Raw genomic sequence first — 19288 nt, 5'->3', positions numbered from 1 at the left:
AACATTTAAAAGTCCAGCAAAGTCCTAGTTCCTTAATTCTCTAGTAATTCCATCTTTCACTATGTTCTGTGGTCTCCAAGAACCCTTTCACTCTAGTTACTCACATCCATTATTTTTCATTCCCAGTGAAACTCCTTGATACTAGAGGGCACACTTTTTGCCCTTTTGCTGTTCTTCTTTAAAACTAGCAAAGTGCTTGTCATTTAATAGAAACTAAATTAATAGTGTTGATCAACAACTTCATAACTATAATGTACCAAGTAGAAATTAGTTCATTACAGCAGCGAAGACTATAAAAACTTGGTATGAGTCAAACACTCTCCCAAGATGCTTTGCACAGATTATCTTGTTGAAACAAAAGCCTAAATGTATAAAAACAAACAATACAATACTCTTAGGAAAGGGGGAAGAACTGAGTTGTTTGGATTTTTCAAGGCAAAGGCTTTGCAAAGGAAATAAAACTTTTGAAAACTTCAAGTGGTTCTAGTTGCAAGGCTGCAATTAGAAACAGTTTGCAGGGTTTGGGATAATGTTATTTTCCTATAATGTATGGTCTATCAATCAGCTGGAAATGTGTAAAATATAACGATTTCCTTGGGGGCCACTTCCCGAGCCTAATCGTGGTGCTTCTTGGGTTGCTGTGATCCCTCCCATCTGTGACCACATAGATAAGCGCTTCTGTAGATGCTTCTGCCTTCTTTATGGTTTCCTGTGTGTATCATTTTGTTTCTAACTAAATTTTAACTTCCTTTCGAAAGAGACTTTTTCCATCTTCAAAAAATCCCAAATAGACCTGGGACTACACAGAGAGCCAGCAACACATTTTTCATTAGACTTACTAAAATTCCGAATATCACTGCAAAATCCAACTACATCTCCAAAGCCCACTATCTTTCAGTAAGGAAACACGTGACAGAGTGCCAATAAAAACAGCAATTTCTTTTCTAAACTCTTCTAGGAAGTGAAACCATGTTGCACAGCAGAGCATAACAATTTGAAATCCTGATACACAAAGCAAAGCCGCACACTCAGAAATGAGGCTCATCCCCAGCACGGTGGCATCTGGTTACTAACGGAGGACTAATTCCCGTCCTTGGATGCCCGAGTACACCTTCTATTACACTAACTTAAATGAAAACCCCAAGGGGAAAACATGACCCTAAAGATTTATCTGGTGATATGGCCACATTAGATCCTTTTAAATCCTTTAATTTGCAAAAAGTCCCGAAGTCAGTGAACCAAACAAATAGCAGCTCTCTCCCCATGCTGTGTAACTTGGGTGATATTTATGGATAGGGAGAAGTTCCGTGTTCAGCAGTTTCCTAATCAACTAAGAACAAATGGAGAAAGCAAATCCATGAAATAGGAAAGGGCAAGACCACCGAGCTATGACTTAAAAGGCGGCAGAAAAATGTTAGCGCCATTACACTGCTAAGCCTCCTGCCCCAGTCAAGATGCATTCATCAGAGAGGCTATAGAATCTGAACGTTGAGGAAATGGCCTGAGGATGTTAAAGCATGGAGTCTCCCCCAGCTGCCAAACAGAAGAGGGCCCTGCAGATGCCAGGTGGGCCCGCAGAGAGCCTCGAGTATCAATGATATGCCTCACTGGACTCATTTTTTGTTTAAAGTGGTGTAATGTGTCATTGACTGTTTCTGGTAATAAATTCAAATTCAACAAATCATTTAAAAACACTTAGATGCACATGTCAACACCTGATAGAGAAGTTATAGAACCTCAGGATAGAAGTCAGGGTCCCCATCTTCAAAACAGAAAATATTTCAGAAGCTGGCTTGTGTTTTTGCTTTTGCTTTTGCTCCGGCTTGTGAATAATTAGCACTTCACCTGGACGCCCATCCCCTATACCATCTTCTACCTCCAGTAGGTCTGCATCTCAAATGTCCCATGAAGATGAACCATATCTTGTTGTCATTTTCCAGCTGTCCTTCTAAAACCCTTTTTCACGCCACAGAATCCTGTCAGGAAACTCTTCCCTAGAAAATGACTTAACTGCTTCCATACTGAACTTTAAATTGTTTCTTCTCACCCTTGATTCATGGGAAATAGAATAACCATTTCCTTTTTATGGCTCTGTTTATGTTTGCAGACTTGAAAGTAGAAAAGTACTTCTGAAGCTAAGGAGTACGATGGCAGAATTTCTCCAGGCAGTGAGCACAGAAGGTAGAAGAACAAGAGAACACCAGAATTCAAAGGACTACAGAGAATGGCTCCCTCCCCATTGAGCTTCCTCCTCTTGCCTGCGTGGGGACTGTGCCCTGGAGAATTGGGGGCCTCTGGGCAGTGGCGAGCTCCCTCTCCCTTGTAGCACACTGGCTGTGGGAAAAGGTCAGCAACACAGACTCAAAACTAGTTTCTTTTGCTTTTCTATTTCACACAGTTTAAATGGACACTTGCCCAGAAGCTAAGGTAATTTTGAGTCGTCTAGCATGAAAAGGCAAAACACAGTCATGGAATGAAGCAAAGCTATCAATGTCACTGAACAGATTTTTAACTTGCTTTGAGACTCAGACTCAAGTTTGTTCACATTGGTTTAAAACCTGTTTCTTTGTCACTTTTTTCCCTCTCTTAATGACTCTTAAATCCCAATTCTAGCATCAGTTCCTTAGACTTCTCTTTTTTTTTTACTTTTTTGACTTATGATGCTTATGAATCAGTACTTTAACTTGACATATTTCTGTGGTCCCAAGTCTCCTAGATTCTCCCTGAAGAGATGCATGTTATTATTCCCTACTGGCCTCAAGTAATTAAAATAACCGTGGGTCCATGACTTATAACTTCCATGGCTATACCTTGCCCACTACTCTATTGTGTGTGTGTTTGTGTGTGTGTGTGTGCACGTGTGTGTGTGCACGTGTGTGCGCGCACGCACAAGAAGGTGAGGGGTGAGGCAAGGGGGTTCATAGTTTGGTAAGGTGATCAGCCAGGTTTTCCGGAACCTCTAGACTAAAAAATCACAGGAATAGAGCACAGCATCTCCAGTGAGCCAGGGTCTCAGCAGCTGTGCAGTTATGACCACGAAAGGTCCTGAAATAGCAGGGGTTGCCCAAAACAAACATTTGAGCTTGGAAATGTTTTTCAGAGGAACTGGATAACTGAATAACTGCAGTACATAAAAATCTACCTCATATATATATATATATATATAGAGAGAGAGAGAGAGAGAGAGAGAGAGAGCGCAAATAATGGAAAACCACCACATTATAAAAATTGGGGGCTTTTGTTTTGTTTTTTAAAGGAAATGGTTAGTGAGAAAAATTTAAAACAGCAAGGTATTTCAATGAGGAAAATAGAAGTAAAGTAGCTGTGACCACAAACTGAGGTGAAGGCAATTCAGTAAACAGTGAACTCTCGCTCCTCACGTCCACCACAGAGCCCTTCCCATGGCCCTGAGTTCCTTCCTCCAGAGTCTTCTGTGACTTACAATCATGACAAAGGACAATTGGATACTGACCAGGGCAAAAGACATCAACTGGCTATCCTCTCACTTTTATGGCTGAAGTTACTCACTGAAGCAATGTTTTCCAATCAAAGCTATGAGCAGAATCATGACAGATATCTAAAGGAGTTCCAGAGGAACCACAGAAGAATTTTCTAGAACAAACCTTGCACTGTAAGACTGAACAAGCCATTGGAACCTTTCACTCCAATGCCCTCTCCTCTCACTGCGTTGGGGCAGTTGAGGTGTTGCCATGTTGTAGGTGGAGATAGCAAAGGCCCAGAGCCATTCCCAGGGTGAGGAAAGGAGGGAGGATAGACTGGAATCAGGGTGTCCCATTGCTTAGTAGAACCAGGGGCCTCCCACTATGCCACACATCCCCCTCTTAAGTGTGTGGCAAGAAGACTTCCCAACATTTACAGAAAGTTTAAAATCAATTAGTGTGTTGGCTTTGGAGAAGATATTGTAACCTGTCCAGAGTAATAAAATCAGCAATGCACAGTATTACTTTCCTCTATGAAGAGCTTGAATAAATAAGACATTTATAAAAATGAGTGGAAAATCTGAAATGAATATCCCAAGAACCATGAAAAAATAAGCTAAGAGAAATTGAATTTTCTTTTGAGTCTCTAAGAGAGAGGCGGCAGTTGAGGATTTTATGCATAATTTATAAGGAAAATTGTCCCATTCACTCAGGTATACACCGTATCAGTTTGTGGCAAAGATTAAGCAAGCTGTCTCTTTTTTAATTGAAATCAAATATAGGTAAGGAAGAAAATGAATTCTGGATGAGGGAGAATGCAATGAGTCACATGGCCAAAGGCTTACTGAAATTTACATGAGAGTTTTCTTTTTTTTTAACCAAGTAACTTTGACCTTATTTATTAATCAGTAATAAGAAAAGGCCCCAAAGCCAAGTCCTACTTAGTGCTAAAGCTTCCTGTTCTCATTTTCCCTCCGTGCTAAGGAAAGCTGGCCCTTGGCATAAATAGCACATACTTCTCTGGACACCTACAATTTGAGCAGCCTCAGTAAAGTACTCAGGGCTGGTTGTCATTGTTTTCTAAAATGTTACCATAATCAATTCAATCCTTGGAATTTTTACCCAGGGAGAAGCTTTTAAATTGTAAATACTCCCAGAAACACTGAACTAATGCCCACTAAGGTAACATTCGCTAAACCTACAATTAAGAGGGTTCAGGGAGGCTGGATGAGCAAAAAGAGAAGGATTTTGAAAGGAGAGAATAAGAATAGTAACTGAAAGTTGGTAAGAGGAAAAACTCGACTGTAGTGATGCCACCCTTTTGCTGATACAACCTCAGGGTAGACCAAGAAGATCCACGCCAGCAATCTCCACAGGAAACATAAGTCATTTGCCATGGTCCTTGTTTTCTTGAGCCCTCCCCCCACCCCTCTTCTCCATCTCAGGAACATAACTCTAATCACCGTGGAGGCCACTGTGAATTCCTGTAAAAGTAGTGGCATCTAGGCATTAACCTGTATGCCATTCTCACATCAGACTCTCCTTTGTCACTGTTCTCTGGGCATCCATGCATTCTTGTCTTGGGCCCCAGTGTAACTGAATTGTGAATACATCCTTTTTCCTCTTTGGGGGCCCCACAGCATCTGTAAGAAAGCTACTTCTGCCAAGTAGCCTCAATACTAATACTGAAAAGAAAAAAAGTGCAATGATACAGCTCTTTACAGTTTCCAAAACACATTTACTTATATAACTGCTTATTTATAAAAAACAAAAAGGAAATGAAGCAAGGGGATCTATTATTCCAGGTTTACAGAGAATGTTATAACCTCCAAAATAGCAACTAGCTAACTTTTGCTGAAAATTATATCAGGCACTCTTCTGAGCACTTACACGTAGCTAATTTAGTTATTTCAACGGCACTATGAGGTACCTACAATTATTATTCCCATTTTATGAATGAGGAAATTTCAGCTTTAAAAATCTGAGCTATTTTTGCTATTTTCTCAAGATCACATAGGAAGTAAGTGGCAGAAATTGTGGCTTGCATCTAGTTCTATTGAATCAAAATTTAATACTTTTAAATGTGCTATTCTAAACAAGAGTTAAAGTGTGGAAGCTTTTTTCTCAAGGTCATACTTTCTAAGTGGCAGGACATACTTCTAAATCTAACTTCTCATGAGATGCACTTCCAACACCACCCTGATATTTATTGAAATGCAGGCAATTTGGCTAAGGTACAGAATGCTATGATATGCCTCGTCCTGCACCCAGACTTTAACAACCACTGGTTTCCTACCTGAGGAACTCGCCTTTGCAATGGAAATTTCTTATGGATCCCTCAAAGAGGATTTCAAGACATTCTATCTGCAAGAAATGAAATGGATTAAATGATCCCCATTAAGCTTATGGTAATTTTAGCCTTTCCAACTTCTGGCAATAGAACATACAGTGTGAGCACAGGGTAAATTCCAATCTAAGGTTGCAGGTTTGATCCTTCTATGCTATTAGCAGACTGAGTCATTCTAACCAAGAGCTATAGAGAACACTTTCTTCTGGTAATGTCTTTGAAGGTGACAATGAAGAAATAAGGTGCTCCCCAACACACTTGCTTTTAGAGTTTTACTCCAAAGTTGTCATTATTTTGACAAAGCAAAGACATGTCAAGAAAATTAAGAAATGTCATTTTCTTAATGATGATGATTTTTCATAGAGTAGGCTTGCATTATCTGGCACACTTATTTGGGTGAAGAAAAGAAAGTTGAGGTAAAATCATATTCATTTAAAATGCAAGATATCAAATCAACATAATATTTAACCAAATTGCCAGGTGAGGTACTATGTCCTTGGCCTATGTCGTACTTTAAAGGAGTGGTCAGAGGAGAAGATTCAGGTTCTGATCAGAGTCTTCCTCCATTAAGCAGAGTCATGACCTGTTCTGTGCTCCGGTTTGATGCTGAAGCTGTGCAGACCAAAGACTTTTGGTCTTGCAGGTAAACCACAAGCCGTTAAATGCTGCTATATAGATTCTCTATAAATTGAGATTGTTCCAAAATGTGATATTCATTTCCATAGCACCAAAATGAAGAGAGGAGACTGGGAATTATTTAATTGATTTTGTCAATTTATCTGGACCCAATTTATATTGGGTACAATCCAAGCACTAAATTGGACAATGGTAAGCCTAGTGGCACCGTGTAAATTCATTTAATGGAGTTGACTCTTTTCCTAAAGTGCTTGTCTTTATTTATATGCCCATAACATTACTTAATAACAATTCCCCCAAACAGGGAGAACTCCTTATGGATGTAGTGACAGTGGCTCTTCTGGATCTCACAGTGCTTCTCAAACTTTGACTGTAAAGGCAAACACAAGAATCACCTGATTAGAAAAGTGATGGGAGGGCAAAGGGAGCATCTTTATTCAAGACGCAGATTCGTAGGCTCTAACACAGGCCTATTGAGTTAAACTCTATGGAGACACCCTGCTGTGAGCACATATAACAATGACAGAAGTCATTGTTTCATATTAAATTTTTAGAACCACTCACTAAGTTCCTGAGGCACCAGGACAGTGGAACAGAGAAAGGAGAGGGAGGTGGAGGCTACAGCAGCCACAGGGGAATCACCTAGAAAGGCCTCCTGATAGGAATTCCTAAATTGCTTCGGCTTTCATTTGACAGAGCAGACCCAGGAGTACAGGGATAGAGCCCTGTGAAAGGTGAATGGGGATGGACGAGGGGCCAGAGCAGCCTGTATCTTTGCAGGCAAGGATTACAAAAAAGGAGGGAAGAGGAAGAGTTACAGGGTAGGCTCTGTGCTCAGCTTTCCCCTACCTAGGGTCCTCCCCAAGGAAGAAACGAGCTTCATAATTCCAAGAGAATGATGCTGAAGTCAGGCGACATCTGCCCTGGTCCACATTTGGGGCTCTGGATGGAAATCCCCTATTAAGTTTCTGCACAAACTATACTGACCATGATGAGATGTACGTGGTGGCATGATGTGATTAGTCAGAGGGAGGCCTGTCGGATGATGCCTTGACCTTCTTCCCTGCCTGGTTTGGGGGGATGGAGGAGGCAACAGAGTTGAGAGCAGGGATCTGCCTTGAGCCCAGCCTGGTTTGGGGCACCCTTCCCACCCTGGCATTAGAGACCAGGGATGGGTTAAATGAGAGGATGTATGAGAAGCATTTAACCAAGATGCTGATTTGAATGGTAGCTAATGGCACAAAGTAGATAAAAGGGCTTTGAGAGTCTAGAATACTGCGCAAATGAGATATGTAGAATGAAATATATAGACAGAAGACTGTGGTTCTAAGAAAATTTAAAACTTCTGTTAATTGGTTTTACAATGGTTTATGAATTAAGCTCCATAAAAACCTAGCAGTGTCTCTGAACCCCCATTCCTACCACCTAATCGTCTACTGGAGGAAGAAGAGGCTCAAGGAGTCAAACTTCTAATTCCCTACCCCACCTCCACTGCATTAGAGTGCTGCTGCTTCCACTTCATACTATAACTTTGTTTGATCAGAGGGTTTCTTAACTAAGAGTCTGAGAAATATTGCTCTTGCAGGGAAAAATGAAAAGGTCACTACGACTCTAGTAAGAAAAGTAGTAATATCCTAAGGTATAGTCTCCTGGGCCCAAGTGGCCTTAAAGCCCAGAACTATTGTCAGTCTTACTCATAATTTCTTTCCTGTTGTGTTTACTGATGAGCAGAACTGGGTTCTCCAACCACGCTTAGAGTGAGTGCAGTCATTTATAATGCTTGCAGCCCTGATCTGTCTCCAGTAAAGAATAGGTTACTGCATTGACTCCAAGTGTTTACAATAAAACCTGATGGATCTCTGGGCTCCCTAAACACTGCCTGGTTACAAGCACAATAAACTGCCTCACAAAGAGCTAATACTTTGAATGACTGTCAGCACCAATTCTTATCTGCTAAAAACTGATAAAACAATCAATAGGGAGTTTTTGTGTTTTGTTTCCAAGGAAATAACAACATGCTCAGGATTATTGGGAAGGCTTGCTGGTCTTCTGGGAACAGCAAAGACACAAGATAAAGCCTTAAGAAAAAACACGGCCTGTGCTTGGTGACCTTGGATAAATTCCTTACTTTCTGTCCAAAAGTTTCCCATCTATAAAATGGGAAGGATGATAGTTCACTCAATCCTTCAACACAGGAATAAGTCAAATGTAAAATACTAGAATCATAGAGGCCATTAGACACCATTACTCTGTGATCTCAAATTATCGTGAACACCAAACTTCATGGTTCTTCACCATTGTATGTAATAGTTACTCAGTCACCTCTCTCACCTTTATTAAACTGGGACTGTCCTGAGATTCTAGACAATGTCTTAATCATCTTTGTGTCCATAGCACCAACATAGCACTTGCATATTCTCGAGACTCATTGTATTAACTAAATGAAAGAAGGAAATAAACAAATGAATAGATTATTAAAGTTATTAAACCATTTAAAGCTTCACTCCTAAATCAAGAGCCCTTTATAAAATATTCACAAATAGTTTCCTAAGCTTCAAAATATATATACCAAGAAAAATGATAAGGGTGGATGGGGAGATATAGGAACAACCACAAGGCATAATGTTTCATTATTTATGGAGCCCAAATTGCATACACTTGCTATCAGCACTCAGGTCATAGTATCACATGACGACTGTAGTCAACAGGAAACCTCAAATAGTTTCCACATACTCTGGATTCAAATCAGTCTAACTTCACGTGGGTTTTTGTTTTTTGTTTTTTGGTTTTTTTGGGGTTTTTATTTTTGAGTCCAGAAGCAGAAATGTCCACAAATTCTAATAAATATTGACATGCCAATTTGGGTCCATTATTTAACTTTTACTTTTACAAAAGTAAAAATTAGGTGTCCAGCTTGATGAATTTTCAAAAACAAAATAACCATGCAACTAGCACCCAAATAAAAAAAACTAAAACATCACTAACACCCCCAGAAGCTCCCCATTGTTCCCTTTACCTGCCACCACCCCAGCAACAGCAACCAAACACTATTCTGACTTCTAATACTATACATTATTTAAGCCAGTTTTCAAACTTTGTACACATGGGATAATACCAAATAAACTCTGGCGTCTTATCTCTTCCCTTTAACACATGTCCATTCTCATTGCTGATATAGTATTGCACTGTGTGTCTACCCCATAATGTGTTTAGCCATGCTACTGTTGGTGAACATTTGGGTAGTTTCTCATTCAAGGCAATTAACAAGAGTGCTGTTATGAAATCTGTGCATGTCTTTGTGAATGAATGTTTAGCTTTCTGTTACAACCAATAACAGATTTTTGAATCACGAATCTATTTCAATCCTGTCAGATCTACCTCTAAACATTTCTAAATCCAACTAACTGCCTCTGGCTTCTCTGCTCCCAACTTGGTCTAAGCTACCTTATCTCTGATGCAAAATACTGCAATGACTCCTCACCAGTTTCTGCATTTATAATCCATGCCCTGCACCGCAGAAATGGTTGTCTTTATAAAGAGCAAATAAGATTATATCCCACCACTGGTTTCCCACTGAAGTAAAATAAACACTCCACACCATGTTCTACAAAGCTCTATCAGAACTGGCCTCTGCTATATCTCTGAATTGATTTTGAATTATTCTCTTTCCACTGTTCACTCTGCTCCAGCCACCCTGGCCTTCTTGAAGGTTTTAAATAGGCTAAGCATGTTGCTTCTTCCTGGGATGCACCTCCCCCAGAAACTTCACATAACAGGATCCTTCTCCTCCTTTATTTCTCACGTCAGTGTCATCTCAGAGAGGCCATTCTGACTCCCTAATTGAAAACAGCACCTCCCTCTGGGGCATTTTCCAGCTGGTTAAATGGGACTCATTCCACTGCCTAACATTTCTGTTTTCTACTTCCTTGCTTACAGACTATGTTATTTTTTAACAGTTTTATTGAGATATAATTCACATACCATAAAATTCACCCCTTTAAAGCATACTATTCAGTGATTTTAGCATGTTCACAAAGTTACACTAGCATCACTACTACAAATTTCAGAACAACCCCTCCTTTCCCTACTCCCCAAAAGAAAGTCTGCGCCCCCTAGCAGTCTTTCCCCATTCTTCCTCCCCACAGTCGAGGCAACCATTAACCTACTTTCTGTCCCTGCCACAGATTTTTAGTTTTGACTATTCTGGGCATTGCATATAAGTAGAATCATACCATATGTGCCTTTTACATATGATTTACTTCACTTAGCGTAATGTTTTCAAGACTGATCACATTGTGGTACGTATCAGTACTTATATCTTTTGCCTTATCAAATAATATTCCATTGTGTGGATATGTCAAAGTGTGCCTGTTCCATTCATCAGCAGATGAACATATGGTTTGTATCCTTTCTTTGGAGGGAGTTATTCTATAAAATCCTGCTACAAATATCTGTGTGCACATTTTTGTATGGGTGTATATTTTCACTTCTCTTGGGTATAGACTTAGGAGTGAATGGCAGTCTTCTGATAATAGAACATCATCTTATCTCTGTGAAAGAAGGCACTGCCAGCACCAGTGAATAGTAGGTACCCCACCCATTTTGAAGTTGAATTAATTAACCTAGGATCACAAAGCAAGGTTAACCGGAACAGATTACCTTGTATGGTTTGGCTGAAAGATCTAGTGTCACATAGGCCTCAACTGCCTAAGAAAGATCACTCAGTGAAAAACTGTTTTTTTCATATTAAAAAATACTAGTATTCATATGAAACAGCACTAACTGAAAAGTATGTGTTGATAGGGATATTTGAACTTAAGTACACAGTACAGTCTAGAGGCGAGAGCAGAATCATGGACAGTATAAGCATCCCCAAAAAACCCAAAACAAAACAAAAAAAAAACCCCACCCAGTGGAATCTAATGAACAAAATAAACTACTGAGCAAAACAGAAGAAGAGGCATAACAACATGGAACAGACTGACAGCTATAAGAGGGAAGGGTCAGGGGACTGGTTGAAAGGTGAAGGGACTGTCAAAGAACACGGATGAATGACCCATGGATGTGGGCAATGCTGTGGGGATTGACTGTAGGAGCAGGGCAACAGCCTGGGTGGAGCAGGGAAAAGGAGGAAAAATGGGGACAGCTGTAACAGCATAAACAATAAAATATTTACATTAAAAATTCACATATGGCCATTTCTGCAGATGAATCAGCTTGCAGGGGCCCTGGAGAAGGTGTTCAGAGGACCAGGTGGAGAAATTACTTAGGTCGAGGAAGGAGCATCCTTCAGTTCATGCAGAGACGGTGGAGAAAATAAATGAAGCAAACAACTTTAAGTAGTTGGGGCTGCTGCTTATATCAAAACTGGAGTCAGATGTTTTTGTCTTTAGAACTGTGGGAATTTATCTCAAAATCCTCTTAGAATCCCATTTATCTCTCAGCAAGGTTGTTTAAAACCATCAAAGCACAGGAATTGCCCCAGCGGAGCCAGCCCAATGGTCCATCCAGCCCAGGATCTCGCCTCTGAGAGTAGCTAGTGTGGAATGGTCTGAAAAACAGGCAAAAGTCCTTACTAAAATGCACCTAATTGTGCGATGTCGGGGCAGGGGGCTTGAAGCAATCTCTTCTGAGCCCAGCTGGTGACCAACTTCTGCCCTGAAGCAGGAGGCCTGACGGCCCTTGTAACTCTCAGCCTGGCAAGTGTGACTGCTGGCTCCATTTCAGAGCATGATTTCCTTCCCCCGGTGTCTTTAGAAAAGAAGGTTGGATATTTACCACCCAACAAGCTTTCTGCTATTGCATTATGGTGGGCCATTAGAGTTAATCCATTAGCAGAGGGGAAAAGATCTTCAGGGAACTGGAGAGTTTAAGTCGAAAATCTAGATCATTTGCTGCCATTTCCTCTGAAATATTTATTTTATTCTTAGGCTGACTTTTTTTTAAAAGAGAAATGCCCTTTGCGTTCTGCCTTGCTGGGATGTGTTCCTTAAACAAAGTAATACCTTCAGCTAACGGTCTTTGTGCATCATAAACGGGCTAGCAAGCAGCATAAGCAAGGCAGTTAAGATATGAGAACAGAATGGTGCCTCTGGACCTTCCCAGCAGACACACTTTCTATATTCCCAGGCTCTCAATAAAAGAAAATCAAATTATTCATTCATTTATTCTTTTATTAAAAATGAGAACTAAGAGAGAGGCTAGAGTCTGAGGATACATTAATGAAACAGACAGTGAAACTCTAGACCTATGGTCATAGAGTTTCTATTCCAGAAATTAACAGAATTAAACAGAATTAAAAATGATACAAATAAAAAAATATATATATTTACAAATTGGGGTACGATTTGCCTAATGAACACAAGAAAGGTGTTGAAATAGAACATGCTTTGGCAGAGACAGGTGTTTAAGTTAGTTAAACCTAGGGTTTTAACTTACTTTAGAGGTTTTAACAGAGACCAATGGTGCAATAAAGAGGGAGCAGTGAGCTCCCGCAGAGAGAAGCACCTGCTAAGGCTCTGAGGCAGCTGTGTGGCTGATGTTCTCCAGAACCGAGCAGAGACTCGTCCTGCAGGAGTGGTCTGTGAATAAGAAGTGTGATATGAGATGAAGAAGGTCTATCTTGCAGAGCCTTATATTTCATTGGAGGCAGTTCAAAGTTGTGGGGTTTTTTTTTCCATGAAGTGGAAATGTTTAACTTTTGAGGTTATTATCTGAGCAGTTAATAGTCACTGAGCAAGAGTCCGCCATGCAGGCAGTTTTCTCTGGGGCCATCTGACCGGGTTGGTGGAACTAGGCAACAAACCATGCATCTAACCCCTCAGAGACTTGCCAACTAGAAAATGACCACAGGGATTAGATAAAGGCTGTTATGTCCACATAGCTCCTCCATTTGGGGTCCTGATCTGTGACATGGCTTGATATGCTTTCCTTCACTTTGACTTGCCCTCAAACTAGACCGGTGTCCTTGTCTGATCTTATGTTTCATTCCCTCAAACTGATGTTTTAGCACAACATTTCTACCCTGAATCTTTCCCTCTGATTATCAGCCACTTAACTTGGGGCATCTAATCCTGGTGGGTGAATCCTCTGACCCCTGAAATCTGGCTCCCTCTCTAGGGGAATCAGTTACACCATGCAGAACACATCACTTCAGGCTTTGGAACTGGAAGGGAAAGTAAAGCATTGCACTGAAATGGAATACAGGGTGGAATGGAGACAATAATAGGGGAAGGAGGAAACTTCCGTGGCTAGGAGTTTGGCTGACACGCAGCCTGGTGAAGAATGCAACTGTCTCTTTTCAGAGTCTGAAACTTTAAGAATTCAGAAAAGAAAAGTGATTAAGGAAATGTGTTTTGGGATTTATCATCCTCTAAATACTTGCATAATAGTGAGGGTCCTGGGCAATTTCAACAGGAGATGGCATTCACCTGTCCAGAACATAAGCAGTTTAGTAAAGATTGCTCACCCTGAGACCTTGTGTTTGGGGATATTGAAATTCATGTGGGAAAAGCAGCCAGTGTGGGCTCCTCTGTCAAGCCCCTGGACAGGAGTTGGGGAACAGAAAGCTCTCACAGGTTTTGAACCCAAAGGCAAAACTATCCAATACGCTTTTGACAGAGTGCAATCTAATTGTAATCTGATGACCTCAAAGGGGACTCATCAATGATTAAAACCAGGAGTCAAGAACCATATACCTACTTTTTCCTTTTCGTTTCCAAACCATAAAACTTAATGAGGAAAATTCAAGACCTTATGGAAGATTACAGTAAAAAAAAAGCCTTAAAAATAAAAAAGAAAAAGCCCAGATGGTCTGATCTGGACTTTTGAAAGTTGGCTGCAGCCCCCGTTGCCAAGGCCCCAATCATTATTTTTTAATCTCTCATTGACACGGTGAAGCTTCCCTGCCGACTGGGATTTGGGACTTATTATCTCCTTTTTATTGGCTTCTTTGCCAAGAATAGCAGGGCCAATAAAATACACACTTCAGTCAGCAGGGCAGGAGGGATGGACACTGAGTCCGTGGGGAGGGCAGAGAGCAGCCGCTGCTCACACGCCCCTTGGAGCAGGGCAGGTTTTTATTTAGTAGCTGGCAGTGAGAACTAATGAAAGGAAAGAAGGGGTGGTGAGATGGGGGTGAAAGAAGACGAGAAATAAAAGAGAAAAAGGGAAAGCCAGAGGGAGAAAGGGAAGGAATGAAAGAAGGAAAGAAGGAGGAAAGGGGGAAGGAGGGAGGGAGGGAAGAGAGAAAAGGAAGTTTTACAACTGGGTCAAAATTTGAAAATCTTTATCAGTTTTTTGAGCTGTCTTTCTTAAAAAGTAAAATTATCAAGCAACACCGTAACACATTTTTTTTCTCACATTTTCCTGTGAGTTTTAGTGAGAAAATCAAGGGGCTTCCTGTCACCCTTAGAATAAATTGCAAAATCTCTATGAGATGTATGAGGCCTTATAAAATTTACCCCTAGCCAATTGCCTTAGACTAGCCCTAGATCTTTTTTGCATACTGCCCCCATCGGAAATCCCACCTTCTGAAATCCCTGTAGTTTTTGAAATGAAATCTGCCCATCCTCATGTCTCTGCTTTATTTAGAATATGCCCTCTGGTCAGAAGCCTCTTCCCTCTCTCTCTGATATAACTAAATTGAATTCAACCTTCAGGTATGAGTTACTTCTGAATTAATGGAGAGGGAGGGTAGGGGCGGGATAATTAGGCCCTCTTCTGTTTTTGTAAAAACAATTATTTATTTATTTTTAGAGAAGGGAATGGAGAGAGAGAGGGAGAGGAACATCAACGTGGGGTTGCCTCTTGCACACCCCCCCACTGGGGACCTGGCCCGCAACCCAGGCATGTGCCTTAGACTGGGAATCAAACTGGTGACCCCTTGGTTTGCAGGCCAGCACTCAGTCCACTGAGCCGCATCAGCCAGGGCTAGACCCTCTTCAAATGTCTGCAGGTCCCATCTCTATCACTGGGTGTGGAGAGCATGATCTGGAGGCCAGAGAATTAAGGGAAAGGTAAGGAAGTGGTGATGAAAGAAGAGCTTGGACAAGTTATTTCTGGAATAACCTGCCAAATCTCATTTCAATGAAGGGAGGGTGGAATGAGAGAATAGGATGACTGTGTACAACCAAAACTGCCTCTACTCCTACACACCTCCAACATGCCCCTATTGGTTGGAGAGCACCTGTGTGACAGCCACTTGTGTGATGGTGGAGAAAGAGGGCCATAAAAATAGGATTTTTATGTTTGGCTGGTCTCCCAGCAAGACTGTCCCTATTACTCAGTAGACTGCTCATCTGGTGCCCTTTACATTTTCCTGAAACAGTGAGTCTGGGATATTCTCCTGATCAGATAGCCCTTGTGAATAATCCTTCGGAGGTTGCACAGTGAGTTCTAAGGGGGCTTCTTGGAAACAGGAAGAGGTGTTCCACAAGCCCCTAACAAACAACTGTCAGCATCCATAGGAAGCAGAAATGAACAGCATCACGGGGCCTTAGGAAAAGTGGTACACTAGTCAACACTGAGCTAAACAATTGCTGGTATTCCTCTACTTAGAAAAGTCAATATGTTTGTAAGTGGAACACCACCTCCACCAAGATTACAAGCTCCTGTTCAAATATCCAGGTTGTTAATTTACATTTTAAGTTGTCATGGTAAATGGAAGCCATACTGTTTAGGCTAGCTAACAACTTGGCAGAGACTAACATCAAGTAATATTTATTCTTCTCAAGCAGAAAGTTCCTTCCTCCTATTGCAAAGATCCAAATTTAAATTAAAAAACAAATTCCTGACAAGAAAATAAGTCAGATATCACATAGGGATCCATTGTGTCTGAATTTCACCAGGAGACTGCATTTTAAGTATAAATTTAGCATATATGTTAAAACTCATTCAGTCACCTGAGATGGTTACTACAGCAATGGTTTATTTTAAACCCATGGCTTCAAAATTTGTGTTTGTTTGTATAAGCAGTGGAACTTTTTGTTTCAAAATAGCCTTATACTGAATCCAAAAGGTAAAAATAAATAAAAAGTTGTATATTATTAGAGTGATTTTATTCTATAAATATAAATATATAACATTTAGTTAGAAATCAACTAATGAAAACAATGAAAACCTACTTTAATGCCACAAACATTAGAAATATGGTTGCAGTCTTATATTAGCCTCATCCTCACCCATTTTTTCTGTATTGGTTTCAAATTTATTGAATAAATATAATAGGTTTTAAATTTTACCTTATAACCCCAAGCATGATTTTTAATTAAACAGAAATTATGGGAAAAGTTTATCCCAAGATCTACACAAAAGTAAGTTTATCTAGCAGCTAAAATTAATAAATGTATTAATATATAAAGTTTCATATATAGGACATTTGAGTTTATGTTAATTTTTTATATATTTTTAAAAGTACTTAAGGTAAATTTGATACATATTTTGAATTAAACATTTAGGTACCTTCTTCATGTTTTAAGAAACTTAGTTGGAAAAATACTGGTATAATTAAGTCCAGACAATAGTTTCTGACTCAGTTACAGAGTGAATCTGGAAAAACAACAATAATAAATATTTCCATGGTACTTAATCCCATGTTCTATTACAAGCTTTTCAGATGTAATAATTTATGCCTCATAAACTAAGTGATATTATCCCCTTTTACTGAATCCCCCTATATGGAAAGTAAGTACCAACACAACTAGTAAGTAGCAAGACAGAATTAGAACCAAGTAACCTGGCTTCAGAGGCCTTCACTCACTTGGGTCACAATGCCCTTGACGTTGAGGAGAAGGCAGGTAATTTAGAACACAAGGCAGAGCAGCAGAGACAAGCCAAAGACTTGCCATCCTGGAGCCGGGCACTTCAACCACCCAACTTGAGAGCTTTAGATAATCCCACCAACTTTTCATGGTCATCAGCTCCAAGATCAAACTGCCAGAAGCATCATCTAACCAGGCTCTCCCCATCCCTTGTTACTGGTGCTATGCCCTGAACCTGATGAAAAGGTTGCCGTAGGAAATACACGGACCAGATGGTTCATACAGGTGCACATACCATTTAGCCTACCTCCTTGACCCACAGGGACTTCATCAAACACTGTCCCACTCTCACTTTCAGGGCTGTGCCCACTACTTCTCACCTGACTAGATCAAATAGCACTGAAGTCCTTCACACAATTTCCCTCTTTCCCATTCCACTGTGAAAAGTTTTCTGGACCACTCTAGCAAGACCACTTCTAATGCCTCTGAAGACTAAGGACTACACACGCTTACAACCTGCTAAGGAGAGGACATTTATACCCTGTGCACCCTGTACCGCAGAGTCAGGAGGAGAAAGGAATTTTGCCCGGGGTAATTTCTGCTCCTCCTTCATACACTGAGCTATGACATCCAGCTGCACAGACCTTTTGCTCCCCCATTATTGCTATCTATACTCTCATGGATAACTCCTCTCACCCCAGTGCTTGCTAGCATTCTCTAAAGCTGCAATTTCCCCATGGAAGACCCATCCAACTCTTGCTCTCAGATCATTGACGCCTCATCCCCAGTGTTTCTTTACACCTCAAACACACACACTCATCATGGTACATCCCTAGACCTGGTCATTCACAGCAATGGCAGCAACCATCTACATCACTACCTGGACTTCCTACCCTCCAGCTATAACCTCCTGGCCAACTGTCTCATTTGCTAAAGCATCCCACAAAAACAAAGAATCTATTTTGTTCAGCTGCCTAGTTTCTTGCCTTTTTCCTATCCATCACCTACTTTTGTCACAGTGTCTACTATAAACTTTCATAGACTTCATGGTTCCTCATCACACTTACTTCCTTGCAAACGTTCTCAACTTTCCTACTGTTCTTTTCATCGTTTACATTTTTGTGCCAACCCCAACTGTGGAAGAACCCAATAATCTTATTTACCCTCATGAGTCACATAACTTGAGGACAAGTCACTATAAATTGATAATAACCAACTTCAAGCAGAATTCGAGTTTTGCCTGACAGTCTCACTGCATTTCTCTACAATACTCACTCTTTCATTCTAATGAAAGATGGTCTTGTAATCATTTTTTTTTTATTTCTCCTCACCACTTATATCTGATCTTATAGTCTGAGCAAATTAAGAGCCATCAGCCTGGAGCTTCCAGGCGTCCCCATGTCCAAATGCCTTAACCTACCTATGTAAACATCTTCTCCCCATTCCTTCCTTTTGTCTCAGGTGATTAAGTATCTCTCCTCTGTCAAGGGGACTCTCCACATGTGCTCTGCATGACAAATCCCCTCACCTTCTCGAGGGCTTTACATTCCCAATTGTCCCTTTTCTTTTCGAAATCATCAACCTCTTTCCTCCCACCAAAGTGTTCACATTAGCATAAAAATATGATGTCTCTCATGTCATAATATAATATAATATAATATAATATAATATAATATATAATATGCCTTCCAATACCTTATAGTTTCCCACCAGATACAATACAACCTCTCTGCTTTCCTCCTCTGGTCCCAGAATTTTCTGACACTCACTACTTCCTGAGCTCCCTTCCATTGGACATTCCACCACAGCCTAGTTTCCTTCCTATCATTCTACTGAAATGGCTCCACATTTCAGCAGCAATAAACCTCCTTCCTGTGTTCTTTCCTGTCTTGACCTCCTATCAAGACCTTCCTGTCTTGACCTCCTGGACACCCACTTGTTTCCCTCCCTCTTTCTTGGCTGCTCCTTCTGTCCCTCAGAGGGGAATGTTGGAGATCCTTTGGGGCTTCCCCCTCCCTTCTCTTTTTTCTAGATTATCTTCCTTTATCCCCATAGCTTTGACATTTATATTTAATGCTTTTCCAAATTCATATTCTCAGCATGGA

This window comes from Phyllostomus discolor, chromosome 9 (assembly GCF_004126475.2).
Source record: "Phyllostomus discolor isolate MPI-MPIP mPhyDis1 chromosome 9, mPhyDis1.pri.v3, whole genome shotgun sequence".
Lineage (NCBI taxonomy): Eukaryota > Metazoa > Chordata > Mammalia > Chiroptera > Phyllostomidae > Phyllostomus > Phyllostomus discolor.
This window is presented reverse-complemented; position numbering follows the sequence as displayed.